This window comes from Serinus canaria, chromosome 1 (genome assembly GCF_022539315.1).
Source record: "Serinus canaria isolate serCan28SL12 chromosome 1, serCan2020, whole genome shotgun sequence".
Classification (NCBI taxonomy): domain Eukaryota; kingdom Metazoa; phylum Chordata; class Aves; order Passeriformes; family Fringillidae; genus Serinus; species Serinus canaria.
This window is the reverse complement of record NC_066313.1, coordinates 101,144,765-101,158,350: the sequence shown is the minus strand read 5'-3', so window position 1 is coordinate 101,158,350 and position 13,586 is coordinate 101,144,765.

Genomic DNA, 13,586 nt, shown 5'->3' with positions numbered 1-13,586 from the left:
GCCCCTTTAATTTATTTTTGTTATTGTTAAAAACGGTATACAGAAAATGGGGAGTTTGTGTCTCAATCCTCAGTGAAAAGAGATTCTTCCCTTCCCCCCAGCCCCCGCCCCAGATTAAGTTCACCAACGTCCTCTTTGTAAATTTAGCAAGCTTCAGACTCACTTCCTTTTGTCAGGAGACCTAAAAGAGCCATTTCCTGATTCGTACGGGGCTCTTGTATGCGCACACTAAGTGCTCATTCATGCCGTGAATCATAAAGGTAACCTCAGTTCAAAGCACAGCTCTGATACTTCGGCGTGGGACCAAAACGAAGAGAAAAAAAAAAGGTTTTGTAATTCAGCGCAGCGCGCGTTGAAGTCAGCATTTACTGAGTAGCCGCGCCAGGGGGGTTTTGGTCTTCTGTCTAAAAAGCATCGTTTACAAACTGGCTACAGTAAAACGGGGTGGTGAAAGCACCAAAGCCAGCCCAAAGGATTATGTTTACTGTCGTGTGCCAGGCTTGACACATTTTTCATATCCTGCCAGAGACGAGGAATGGCATCAGGAGCTGCCGCTGAGTCAGGCTCGGGAGCGGCGCGGGCTCAGCGCAGCGCCTCTCACCGAGCTCTGTGGAGGTGCTGGGGAAAACTCAGCTCTGCCGCGAGCAAAGGACTCGCTCTCCTGTCTGAGGTTCACTGGGAGGTCAGCGAGGCACGGTCTGTTGTGTTTATCTCTCCTGTACTCGTCTCTGGGTTCATCGGACAATGAAAGGGATGAGCTGTTACTGGCTGAAAGAAGAAAGAAATGTGCACTACTCTCCTCTCTCTGTCCCTGCCAAGAGGGAGCGCGAGCCAATTCGTACATAATATTGGTGTCTTCTGCCATTTAGCAGCTTTTGCACAGCATCCAACTGTACAAGGACACGTCCCTGGGGTCAAACAAACTTTGGCTGTACTTCTGCCTTGATGAAGTAAGATCAGTATGATCTCTCCTTGTTCAAGAGAGCAAAATACACAAATGCTAAAATCAGCAACTGTGTTTTGACCAAGAAGAAAACAGTAAAAGGGAAGGAGGCTTAGCTTGTGGAAAAAAGAGGTAACATAAATGTGAGTGCATCCTCTTTTACTACCACAACCCTTCTTGAACTCTTAAAAAGGCCAGATAGACACCAGTTGCTTTTTACCATTATTGCTTTTACAGTATTGTCCTATCTGCAGATGAGGTTAGCCTGCTAAGGAGAGTCTCTTGTCTGAGGAATGTTAGAGGAGCAGTGGTGTAAAAGCACTTTCTGCCCTGGGCTAGCCAGCCCGGGGTGACTCACACCCAAAAGTAACAGAACTATGGGAGCAAAAAACCCAAACGATTTCAGGCTCCCAGGGGTGAGGTAAAGTGCAACATAGATGTGCAGATAGACCTCTTCATACCTTAGGCCACAAATCTCTGAACTAAGATTGTGATGTGCTGTGATCAAAGCCTGATTTATGTCCTAGAAGGCTACTATCATGAGTAAACCCATAGCCACCACCTGTAAGTAAACTGCAATAAATAAAATCACAACCACAAAGGAGTTGTGAGGTGGTAATTTTAATTAGTAGTCCTGTGGGACTTCCTGTATGTTTTTATTTTCCTTGTGGAGTGAAATGCACAAGAGGAGCAGTTTTATTCGCCTAAGAGTTCTCCACTCTCTGCCTGCAGCTGAGAGACTGCTCTACCTGCCGGAAGGCTGAGGAGCATTGTGAGACCCATCTGGTTCACCTGACCGCTTCAGTGGGATGCTCCTGGAGAAGAGGAGAGTTCTGCAACATCCTTCCTGACTGGAAAAGTGTGACTCTTTCTGATCCATGCAGGATCTCAGTGGCAGGGTTCCTGGGCAGATGATTCTGTAATGTTTTTGTACTTGATTGTTGCCTTAATTCTCTGCAACAACTTGTTTCCTCTCAGCTTTTTTGTCTTGCTGTGTTTGTGATCCCTCTCTCCGGTACTTTCCTGGCTTTGCCAAAGCACCTCCCTGGCCTGAGGGTCCTGCTGAGGTCTTCCTTACATTTCTTCTCTCATGTCAGTAATTTTCTTGAGGAATTCTGGCACCTCATCATCCCTGCTTTCAAGGTTTGTCATATACAGATGCTCAAGCTTCTCATATATGATTATCACTTTCAGTTTTTATCACTTTGGAATTTTGGAACAGTGTTTCCTTAAAACTTGGTCAATTAATATTTTGAGAGCTGGAAAACAATAGACTCACTCTTTTAAAAAATTTAATTTATTTTAAACATCAAGGTTGTGAGCCAGGTTAATTTTTAGTGAAGATGGCTGTGCTGACCCCATGGCTGCATCTGACCCAGTGCAGGGGACCAGAGCTCTTCAGCAGCAAGTCTGGAACAGTCCTGGTGCTCCCGGAGCCCTTGTATTCCTACACATATGGTGTGTGGGGCCATGGGTGATGTCCCATATCAGCCAGTGCTGGCACAGGAGCCTGCAGGTGATCTCCCCACTCTGGCACAGCAGCAGCCTCTCCACCCTTGTGGAAGAGGCTGTAGCTCTGGGTGGCTGTCCCTAAAATCCTGGAAACAGCAGCTTTGCAGCACTTCTAGTGCCCTGCACCCTGAAAGGGTGTTGGTGTGCCTTGCATAACAGGGACCTAATCAAGGTTATGAGTGTTTATTTATGAAGAGGTTGGCATGGTGTTTGTTTTTCTAACATTCAGTTTCCTGCTCACGTGAAGGCAGCTACAGGAGACAGCTGTCCTTAAATGGGGGAACACTGTGGTACCCTTGGCCAGGTGAGCTCCTCAAACCTGACCTTCCCTCCACAGTGAGTGTAGGATGGGGACAAGGAAAAAAAAAAAGAAACATCAAAACAAGAGTGAGCAAACGTGCACTATGGTTTGAAAATGGCACAGTGAAAACCTACACTGGATCACTGCATTTTTTTATGCATGGTCTCCATTGTTGATTTACTCCTGGCACTAGTAAGGATTGGTTTCTTACCAATCCCTTTCTCCTTTTTCCCCTTTCCTACTCCCAGCTCAGCAGTACAGTTGGTGGGGGTCACTCACTTCTCCCCAGGTTAAAGCTTAAGGGACATTTTTGTGGGGGACGTGCAGCTGTGTAAGAGGAAAACCTGTTTCTCCAGGATGCACCAAGCTGGAGGTGGAAAGGCACCCAGTAGCACAAGCCCTGATTTCACTCAAGGTGCTACAGTAACACCAAAGTTTTGTCATTATATTTCATAATGAGTTTTATTTTGACTGCTATAGGTGATATATTCTTTAAACACTTTATTGTTTAAACATTTAAACTTCAAAAAAGGAAAATAATTCGAGATTTTAAATAAATGTCATAGAGAACAATTTACTTGTAGCAAGGCAATCAAAAGGGATGGAGATTAAGGCACCAATTTATTCACTTGATCTACTTTGTCCTAAAAAAAGGAAGGAAAGAGACAAGCAAAATTGTGTTTATAAGAAAGAAATTATCTGGGCCTTTCCAAGCATGCCTGTGCCCTAATTCTCTTTAAGATTTACAAGCCTGAGTCAATGTTATCTTACTGAAAACATAACTAGACACAACAAATATGTAATATGATAACCCCAGTGCAGTGATGGTTTTGGATTGATAAATGTTATTAAACACTTTGCTGGAGAAGTGCACCAAATGTTTCTCCTGGGGCGTTCTTGAAGGTTACCTTTAATCAGGCTCAGCCAAGTTCCCTGGGCACTACTTACCTTCAGATGAGCCAGTGGGACGAAGGGCTGTCACAGGGCAGGGAAGGACAGATAAAACCGAGTGCTGCAGAGCCTCTGACTAAAAAGAAACTGGCAGGTGTTGGGTGCCCGACTGGAATTTTCAGGGCTCGTTTGCAGGAGGTGTTGCCAGCAGTGCTGGTGTGTGCTCACAGGGTCAGCCTTGGAAGGAGATGGCCCAAGGAAGCTGGTCTCAAGATGATGCTGAGCCCCACCCCCAGACATCAGGTGACATGGGCAGCCCAGATGACCACAGGACCTGCTGCCTTTTTCACAAAATAAAAGGCATGGGAAAAAGCCCAAATGGCACCCAGCCACTGCCCTCCAGGAAAAGAGAGGAGACGGGCTCATTGCACTGGAGATATGGCTCAGCCATTAGTCAGCCCCACCACAGGACTCTGGGGGATGTGGGCTCTCCTGCCATGCCAAACCCCCTGCAACATCTCCAGGGAGGCAGCCAGCAGGTACCAGCTGGGGCTGCCAGTCCTTGCTGTGGGGACCAGGTCCTCACCCTGCTGGGACAGTCAGGGACACACTGGGGTTCCTGGTGGAGTATGTCTTTTTTGGCTGGACAAAGGACACGAAACATGGCACTTGGTTGCAATGGGCAGCAATATCCAAAACAGAGGGTGTGGTACACACTTATTGGTGGTTGTAACAGTCTCCTATTTAATTCTCTAGTCATACAGTTGTCTCAAGAATAAGACACTGAAAATGAATTATTTTATATAAAAATGCAGTGTTTAGTGTCTTCAACACACTTTTTGTTGACTTCCTTGTAATACAGAACAGACTAGAACTACTCCAGTTGAAAGAACCTACAAAGAAGATCTAGTCCCACAGCCTCACCCCCACAGGGTGATCAAAAGTCAAAGCAGATTGTTAAGGACATTGTCCACATGCCTCTTAAACACTGACAGTTTTGGGCCATTGACCACCTTTCTAGGAAGCCAGTTCCAGTGTTTGATCACACTCCTGCCAAAGAGGTTCCTAATGTCCAGTCTAAACCTCCCCTGATGATGCAGCTTTGAACCATTCCCACACATCCCATCACTGGATCCCTGGGAGAAGGGATCATCACCTCCCTCTCCACTTCCCCTCCCCAGGAAGCTGTAGAAAGCAATGAGATTGCTCCTCAGCCTCCTTTTATCCAAATACTGAACAGAACTGGCCCTAGAACTGAGCCCTGAGGAGCACCACTGGTGACCAACTACATGTAGTCCCATTCACTACAACCCTCTGAGCCCTGCCCTTCAGTCAGATTTCACCCAACCCACTGTACTCCCACTCATCCCACAGCTGGACACAAGCATTATAAATTCACTGCTACACCTTTAATGAAAACTACTCAAAAAACTTACCATGATCAGGTGCGACTCATGTACTATTTATGCACATTATCACTCAGGTACTAACTGTATCTGCTGTGAATGAAGTCAAACTCCACTCTGTGTCTGTGGGAAAAGTTTTTTAACTATGTCTTTAACGGGGCAGAACAAGAGGAACTCAGATACGTGTGCTCACTCACACGTGATGTGAGTCACACATAACTCTGAGACTATGTGATTAAATAAACTACCCTGAAAAAAGGGGGATTTAGTTAATGGTGTCAGCTCTGCTGGATGCCCATAGAGGTTGTTCTCAGGTGTCACAGGGAAGGCTGATTTGAAGTCAGCCCTGGACATCCTGGCTGTACTTGTCTGGCCTGGGGTGGTGGCTGAGTTTGCAGTGTTTTGGTAAAAGAGACTCTCTGGAAAAAATATTGATGTTTCATGCCAGCTGCATTGCAGAGTGCTGGCTTTGGGAAGACTTGCTGCTTCACCACAGGGTGCTGTATTTCTTCACTTACAAAACTCAGTGTATGTTCTACCCAAGTGAGACAGGCAGCCAAGTGTGCTGCTGTCCACAGCACTGTAACACACCCTTGGCCTTCACGTTCCAGTCCGAAAGCCTCTCCTTCAGACAAGGCACTTCCCTGTCTGAAGGAGAAGTTGGAGCTTTCTTTGTGTTGCAGAGTGGCTGCTGAGGGGGTCCAGCAGCAGAGCAGAGCCATTGCCAGCCCTGCTCTGCCCTTGGCATACCCAAAAGCCTGGGGAAGGACAAACCCACGCTTGCCCCCACATCTGCCTGTGTTTGCCTCAGTGGGTTTCTCCTCCATCGTGCTCCCACCATGTGGCCACGATGAGGCCACACCTGTATCTCTGGCTGTGGTGTCCCAGCAGGCACTAAATCCTGACCACCCCAGCTCAGCCTCACTGCAGAGAAGGAGCCTAAAACAAAGCCAGGCTCTCCTCAAACACTGTTTGCCATGTCATGAGACTGCTGGGGCTCAGCCTTCCTGGAAAAAGGCGCAGTCTTGGCATTGGCTGGCATGGTGTGTGCCTATGTGTGTGTGTTGGCAGGTGCTGAGCCTGCAGGTGTCCCCCACGCTGCAGCCAGGCAGGTTTTGCTGGCTGCAGTCTAGCCAGAAACAACACTAGCAGGATTTGACACTTGGAGCTGTCTGTGGTTGTTTTCCCAGGCATCTCCTGTGGAGTACTCAGTGCGACCTTCAGTGCAGAGCACGTGCTTGGGCACCAAGGGGCTGAGAGCTTCCAGCGGCTCAGGGACACCTCCATGCCCCTCTGTTCTGTGCCAGCTTCCACAGAAACCCCTCTGAAACATCCTACAGCACCAGTGATGAGCTTGGTGCTATTTACAGCTGTGTAAGGCCATGTGTAAGGCCACCATGGTTGAGCTTGGAAAAGATAATGAAAGAGAAGGACCAGCTGCAAGTGCCACTGTCCCCATAGTGCTTGGGCTTTGCACATGCAGGGCAGCCCAGCCAGCTGAGGGGCTGTGTCTGCACTCTGGCAAGGGGTGAAGGCTGGCCCAGCACAGCCCACAGTGTGCTAATGCTTCTAAACCTTTTATTGCAAGCTGCAAGACCCTGAGGTGCATTTATATTTGATTTATATCCTTTACTTCTGTAAATGGGGGCACCTGATGCTTTAAAACTTAAATGAAAGGACGATCACTGCTTGGATCCAAAAGGCTCAACAGTTTCCTTAAGAACAAACAGGAGGTAATGTCACATCCTCCTCTACACCTCTACTTGCTTTTAGACCTGTGTGAAAGAACCTTTCATTTTTTGCAGTCCTGTGCTTATTGCGGAAAATACCCCTGCTGAGAAACCAGATGTAAGCCTGTGTAAGGGAAGCCCCAGCTGCCCAAACTGCTGGAGAGGCACATGGCTATGGGTGCCTAGAAGCAAACCTGGCCCTGCCTGGGAGTGAAGCAGGGATGTCTGAGTATGTTGAGGTGTTGAGTGCTTTGGCTTTTAACAGCAGAAAATAGCTTGTTGACACCAAGCCCAAATGGCAAGTAAAGGAGATCTGGGGCTCTGAGTCCCTGCGGGACTCCTGTAATCAAATTTCAAATTGTGGTGATGGCAAACCCAGCATGCAAATACAGAACAGTTTTATTACTTTGTGCTGAGAAGGTCATCAACTCATGCCTATAAATCCTGAGTATTTGCTTACATAATTTATTTTTGTTTTCCTTTGGGATTCTTCAGCCTTGTCCTGACTTCACTTGTCATTTGGACCAGCTGTACTTTGTAATGCAGTGACTTTGGTTTATCACTCTGTTTTACAGTCTGGCAGCTTTACAGCTTTCAGAGATATGTAATTACATAAAATGGGTGTGCTTTCTTGCCTAGCTAAAGAATAGCCACCATCCCTCAAAATTTCAGCTAGTTTTGGTTTTGTTTAAAACTGGATTAATAAGGTGTTCTTTCTTTGATCCTAGCACTTGTTGCTGCCTCCATCTGCCAGTTTTGCCTGTTGCTCTTCAGCCACAATTAATTCCTGTTCCAACACCACCAAATCCAAAATTAGTACTTGCTAATCCATTAAATTATGGCTAATGACATCAATAAGAGGTAAAAATAATCCAGAAATTATTAATGTATCCCAAGAATATGCCTCTCAGACTTCTGATTTTCTGAAAAAAGTCTTACAGTTTGTTCTGATTACATCATCTGGAAAGAAAAAAGATGAAACTGTTTCCCTTGATGCTGCTTCCTCTGCTGGGTGTGTGACTTCCTGTGGCAGGCTGTGGTCAGCCCCTGCACCTGGCCTCCTTCAGTGTTGCAGATCTCTTCTCCTGCCTCCTTTTTAATTTTCATTTTCTGCCCCAGTGGCAAAACTACACCTCTGTATGGAGGTTATGACCTCTAGGAGTGGTAAGTGCAGAATTTGACCTATCTGTTAATTAACTCTGAAAAAGGCCCATGTACCTGCAACGGTAGCTGAAACACACTGAGGCAGTGGTTGGAAATGTTCTGGTACATTTGTGCTAGGCCGTGGCAGGAAGCTGGCTGGGGGAGAAACCCAAATACTATCATGTGAACTGATTGCAAAAGGCATGAGACTACAGACCAAAACTACAAGTCTTGTTTCCTCCTGCCCAAGGTGTGTGGTGTGTCAGTGACTCAAGTGGGCCAAAACTGGAAGTTCAGGGAGATCACAGAGAGCCCAGACTGGAGTTTGCTCATCATGAGAGCAATAAAGTCTATTCAAAGGTACCACAGTGGTATCTGGGTGTCCAATTATAGTAACTAGCTTTCCAAAGTCTCACCCTGCAGTTTTATCAATGTGTTTTGAAAATAACACTGCAATATCCAGTTACTTGGAAACACTGATAGGTTTTCATGTGGAAAGCTACCGTGTCTCTCACATTTTTTTCTGTGTGGAGAAAAGTTCTAGTAGGAATTCCAGGGATTCATATCTGATCCCTGCATAGTGTGTTCCTGGGAGGTGATTGTGAAGATGTAAACCTGCCTCATCATACTGTACAGCAAACTCTCAGGAGAGGATGGGCGCCTGGTTTTGTCTTTGTTATTTTTAGTCTATTTTAGTGGCGAAGGGAAATAGTTCAAGAAAACAGAGGTTCCTTTTTCCTTTGAGTACATGTGACCATCCGACACCTGCTATTTCAACAATCGAAATACGCAAAGTTCGGAACAAAATAAACAGAGCTATTTACCTGAGAGCAGCTTCTGAACAGAGTGTTTGTTTTCCATCCTCACAAGCAAATTACCCTCGGGGGCTTTTTGTTTCTTTCTTTGGCCTGAAGTAAATCTGAGAAATGAAACCGAAACTGGTTTGAAGTTGGAATTTCTTCCCTCTCACTCACTAGTTTCAATTGAGGTGTGTACCTGTGCTTTATTCTGTTATCAAACACGGAGTGTTTCTGATCACAGAAGAAGTCAGAGCTCAGCAGGGCACGGCCTGAGGGTGGGGAGAGGTGCATTTCCCAGCGCTGCATTGATGCTGGGCTGTGCTCCTGCCCCAGAGCCACATCCACCGTCCTCAGCCTCACGCCCTCTCCTCACAAGCTCCCGTGGGGACAAGTCTGAGCTCCTCGTGAGCTCTGAAGCCCTCCATCGAGGCTGTATTTCCCTAAAAAAAACGTCTGGACAGCAAAAAAAGTTAGCCAGGTCTTGGTGAGAGAAAGAAGAGTCCTGGGAAGGAATCTCAGCTGGATGGTGAAGTTAGAGCCTGCTTTGAGTTTGCAGCAAGATTAAACATTAGCAGTGGGCTCGGTGCTGCTTTGCTGCTTGGATTCAGACAGTAGCTGAGGCCTTCCTTTAAATTGCAGCCATTTCTCTGACACCTGAGGTTAAAAAAAAAAAAAAAAAAAAAAAAAGCAATCCTGTCCAGGCAAGCAAAACAACTGGGCCCAGCCGAGTCTGTTGCGTGAGGTGAATTATTTAAACCGCAGGTTTGGGCCCTTGGCGCTGCCGTCCGTCCGTCCGTCCGTCCATGTGAGGGCCCGGAGCTCAGCTCGGCTTCCGCTCCCCGAGGGACGCGGAAGCCGAGCTGAGCGCTGTGGGGAGGAAGCTTTAGCAAGCCGAAGGAAATAAAGCTCCTGGTCAGCTCAAAGAAAGGGAGGCACGACACACACCCTTGGGCTGGCCTCCAGCCCGAGGCAGCGCTGCCTGGCGGGGAATTAGGCCGAGCTTTCCCGAGTCCCGCTCCGTACGGAGCTGGTGTTTGCCTTGGGCTGACACCTCGGCTCCCCCGGGCCGGGCTCCAGGACGGCGACTCTCCCAAGACAAAACACCGAGCAGGAATGCAGTAAAGCCCCCATGTGCTTTTTCACAGGAAAAGTTTGCATTGGCTTTTTGAATTACATCGACATCGAAGGCTCTTTACAAGAAGAGGGGAGGGGGAAGGGTTGTTTTTCTCGCATACATTTTGTTTTAACTTGTGTAGACAAAAAAAAGCCTCCTTCCACGTCGTCGCTATGGCTACGGCTCGGATCATTGAGCAGGAGCCTGTGAACAGGAAAAGGCCGAGCGGAGAGGGGGCGGCGAGCCCGGCGCTCCCTCTGCACGCTCCTGACGCATCCTCCGGCCGTCGGTCTGCCCAAGGCCACCCTTCTGTCCCCACCCGATGGGAATGTGGAAACTCTGCCATTGCGAAATGTCCCGCTGGCTGGCTTATCGTGAGGAGAACTTCCCGGGGCACGAGTTTGAGAGGGAGAGCAAGGAGGAGCTTTGCGCCTCGGCTGCCTGGAGATGTTATCAGCGCTGTAACACTCGCTCCCTAACTCTTCCCCGGAGGCAGGCTCGCTGCAGCCGGGCACAGCGCAGCGCTGGCTGGCAGCAGGGCACACGCCAGCCCTGTGCCTCTGCTGCGCTGGGCTCCCACTGGTGGGACACCGGCCACCAGCTCAAAGCCAGCTGGTATGGGTCAGCCCCCACCATAGGCTGGCTCTCAGCTTGGTGGTGTGATTGTGGCCCTGGAACTGAGGAAAGTCACAGCAGGTGAGGTTTCTCCAGCACCTAAAGCCACAGAAAGCAGTCTACTGTATGTCTCAATTGTAGTTCCAGAGGCACTTTGGTATTCCTGTAGCCTGAGGAAGTTATTGAGGGAATTTAAAATTGGTCTGTTCTTGACACACGGCATTACCACATCACTGTTGGAGACTCTTACCAAAACGATGAGAATACTTCTGCTGGTTTAAAAAATCCTGCCTCTTAGTAGGATCTCAGCAAAAGTCCTATCTGAGAGGTTGGTCCTTGCATTTCCTTTCACGTGTGAATGTTTAAAATTATCCCCACTGGCTAGAAAAGGTCTTCTCATTTGGCAGTGCCTTACTTGTTTTCTGGGACTGCCTGAGAATCCATTCCATCAGAAATCATTTAGAAAATGCAATGGTAAGCCACATTGGCAGAAGACGAACAAGATATGATAAACAATTTTAAATTAATTGAAAATTTGACTAAGCTGCTTACTTTTCTAATTATGATGCCTAATTAGTTAGCTTGTTCCATTCAGTCATGCAGCTTTGATAGCTTTATTGTGCTCCAGAAGTCTGGGGCCTGAGATTTAAGCAGGCCTGCCCTAGATACCTAATGAACTGTTAATTTCAAAATAAAACCACTTCTAAACTACACTACTAGCAATCACCTTCTGGTCTGATAAATGGAGCCAGAAGCACAAGCTTAAAATAACTCCAAAACAGATTGCAGTAGGACTGAGATGCAGTAGGTATGAGATACAGGAGATGAGGTTATTGTAGCTCACAAAGTAACCAGTGAAGTTACTACATCTTCACCAAGGAGAAGATACAACACCCTGATGCTCAGTGAGAACTGCTAGAGACCATCTCCTCTTTCCTGTTCTGCCTCCATCACCACCTCTTGGGCTGGTTCCTTGGCTGTGCTTGTTCTCACTTCTTTTGGACTACTGAATTCCAGTAGAGAACATGGTAGCAGCAAGGGTAAGGGAGGTTTGTAGCCTGGCATTTAATCTTCGGCCAAGCAAGAAACAGAGATTTCCATTCCCTTTGGGTAGGAGAGGGATTGAGCCTCAGGCTGCTGTGTGTGGTGTGAATGCTGCCACATCAACTGAGGTGCTGCACAGACTGGGGCAGGAAATATCCCCAGGGATATTTCTTATGCAGAACCTGACCTGCTCAATCAAGGTAATTTTGGTGACAGATTCCATTCTCGGTCCAGCTGGAGTTAGTCCAGATAAGCACTGGAACCAAATCACAGTACCTCTGAATTGTTTGGGCGGGAAGAGACGTCACAGGCCATCTCCTTCCAAGCTCCTCCATGGTCAAGGTTGTCAACCACTATACCAGGTTGCTCAAATCCAGCCTGGCCTTGAATGCTTCCAGGAATGAGACATGCACAACTCTAGGCAACTCATTCCAGTGCCTCACCACCCTCACAGTAAAAATTTCTTCTTACTAGCTAGTCTAATCCTGCCCTCCTACAGCTTAAAGCCCTCTTGCCCCTGTGAAAGGTCCCTCTCTAGCTTTCCCCTTTAGGTACTGGAAAGCTGCTGGGTCTCCCTGGAGCCTTCTCTTCTCCAGGCTGAGCAGCTCCAACTATTTGATTCTGTGTTGATGGGAGAGGTGCTCCAGCCCTCTGATCATCTTCATGGCCTTCTCTGGATTCTCTCCAGCAGGTCCACATCCTTCTGATGCTGGGGACCCCAGGGCTGGATGCAGCACTCTGGGTGGGTCTCACCTGAGTGGAACAGAGGAGCAGAGCCCCCTCCCTTGACCAGCTGCCCACAGGGCTCTGCATGCAGCCCAGGACACTGCTGGTTTTCTGGGCTGCAAGTGCACATTGCCAAGACAATGTTGAGCTTGTCCACCAGTGCCCCCAAAGAAGAGCTACTTTCTGCTTTCCTCTAAGAGCTCCTGTATTTTTTATTAGTGTTCTCACTCTTGAAGCAACAGCTGAGAGCCAAACCTCACACCTGGGCAGAGCTGGCACACTGCTGACTACACATCAGCTAAAAACAAAAACAAAACAGAAAATAAGAACAGTTTCCTGCACAGCTCCCTGTCGGCCCTGGACAGAGTGATACCTTATTGTTAAAATTAGTTCAGCATTTTCCATGGCTGAAGCAGTCACTGCCCACTACTCTCTAGGATGAGGAAACATCTTTCATATGACACATGATTTATGCAGTGACCAACAGGTTTAAAACCTTGTTTTATTTAAACCAGTTTATGTGACAAGGCAGCTAAGTCTCTTCCCTTTGAAGTGAAAGCAATGCTGGCCAAAAAAGTCTTTTATTGCAGGGTTACCAGAGAGCAAGAGGAGAGCAGCACAAAGTTTGCATGCATCCACTCTCATCATCAGCTTACAAGAAGTGCACAGTACTGCAAAGTTGTTTACTTGTTTCAAAGACAACTAAAAAATTGATGAGCACCATTGCTTTCACTTTCTACTGTACAAAGGCTAAAAAACAGAGGGCTAATCTCCTACTGCTTAACACAGCACTTAGAGCTCAGCAGAAATGCTGAACCTGACCTGACATCATGATCAAAAACACATTCCACCTGAAGCATTTGAGTTTGGCAGTTTCGGACTCACATAATTGAGCCATTTGTGTAGTTTGTAAATATACTTTCATTTCACATGACCAGTCAAAACCATTTTTTTGTTAATCAGGCCTTGAAACCACACCAGGATAGATTTTTCCCTTCAAGGCTATGCCCTTCCAGCTGAGATGCTCTGCAAGTAAGGGGAAGTCCAAAGCTCTGGACTTCCTGGATCAGCAATCCAGACAGCAGCAGCCTCATTTAGGGACTCCAACCATACCTAAAAATATAGGTCACAAGGCAGGATGCTCTGCACCACCAGGGGTTGATCTCAAACCTTTTCAAACAGTCAGGTGCTCAGAACCTTGGCACCAGGATCCACAGGCACACAAGTGCTTTTTTATCCCACTGTGACCATGGTAAATCATTGAACTTGTGAGAAGGCTGACACACATCCAAGTCTTCTATTAATCTGCATGTTATTTGAGGGAAATCTTTATATGAGAATTGAAGTAAAAACTACTGCAG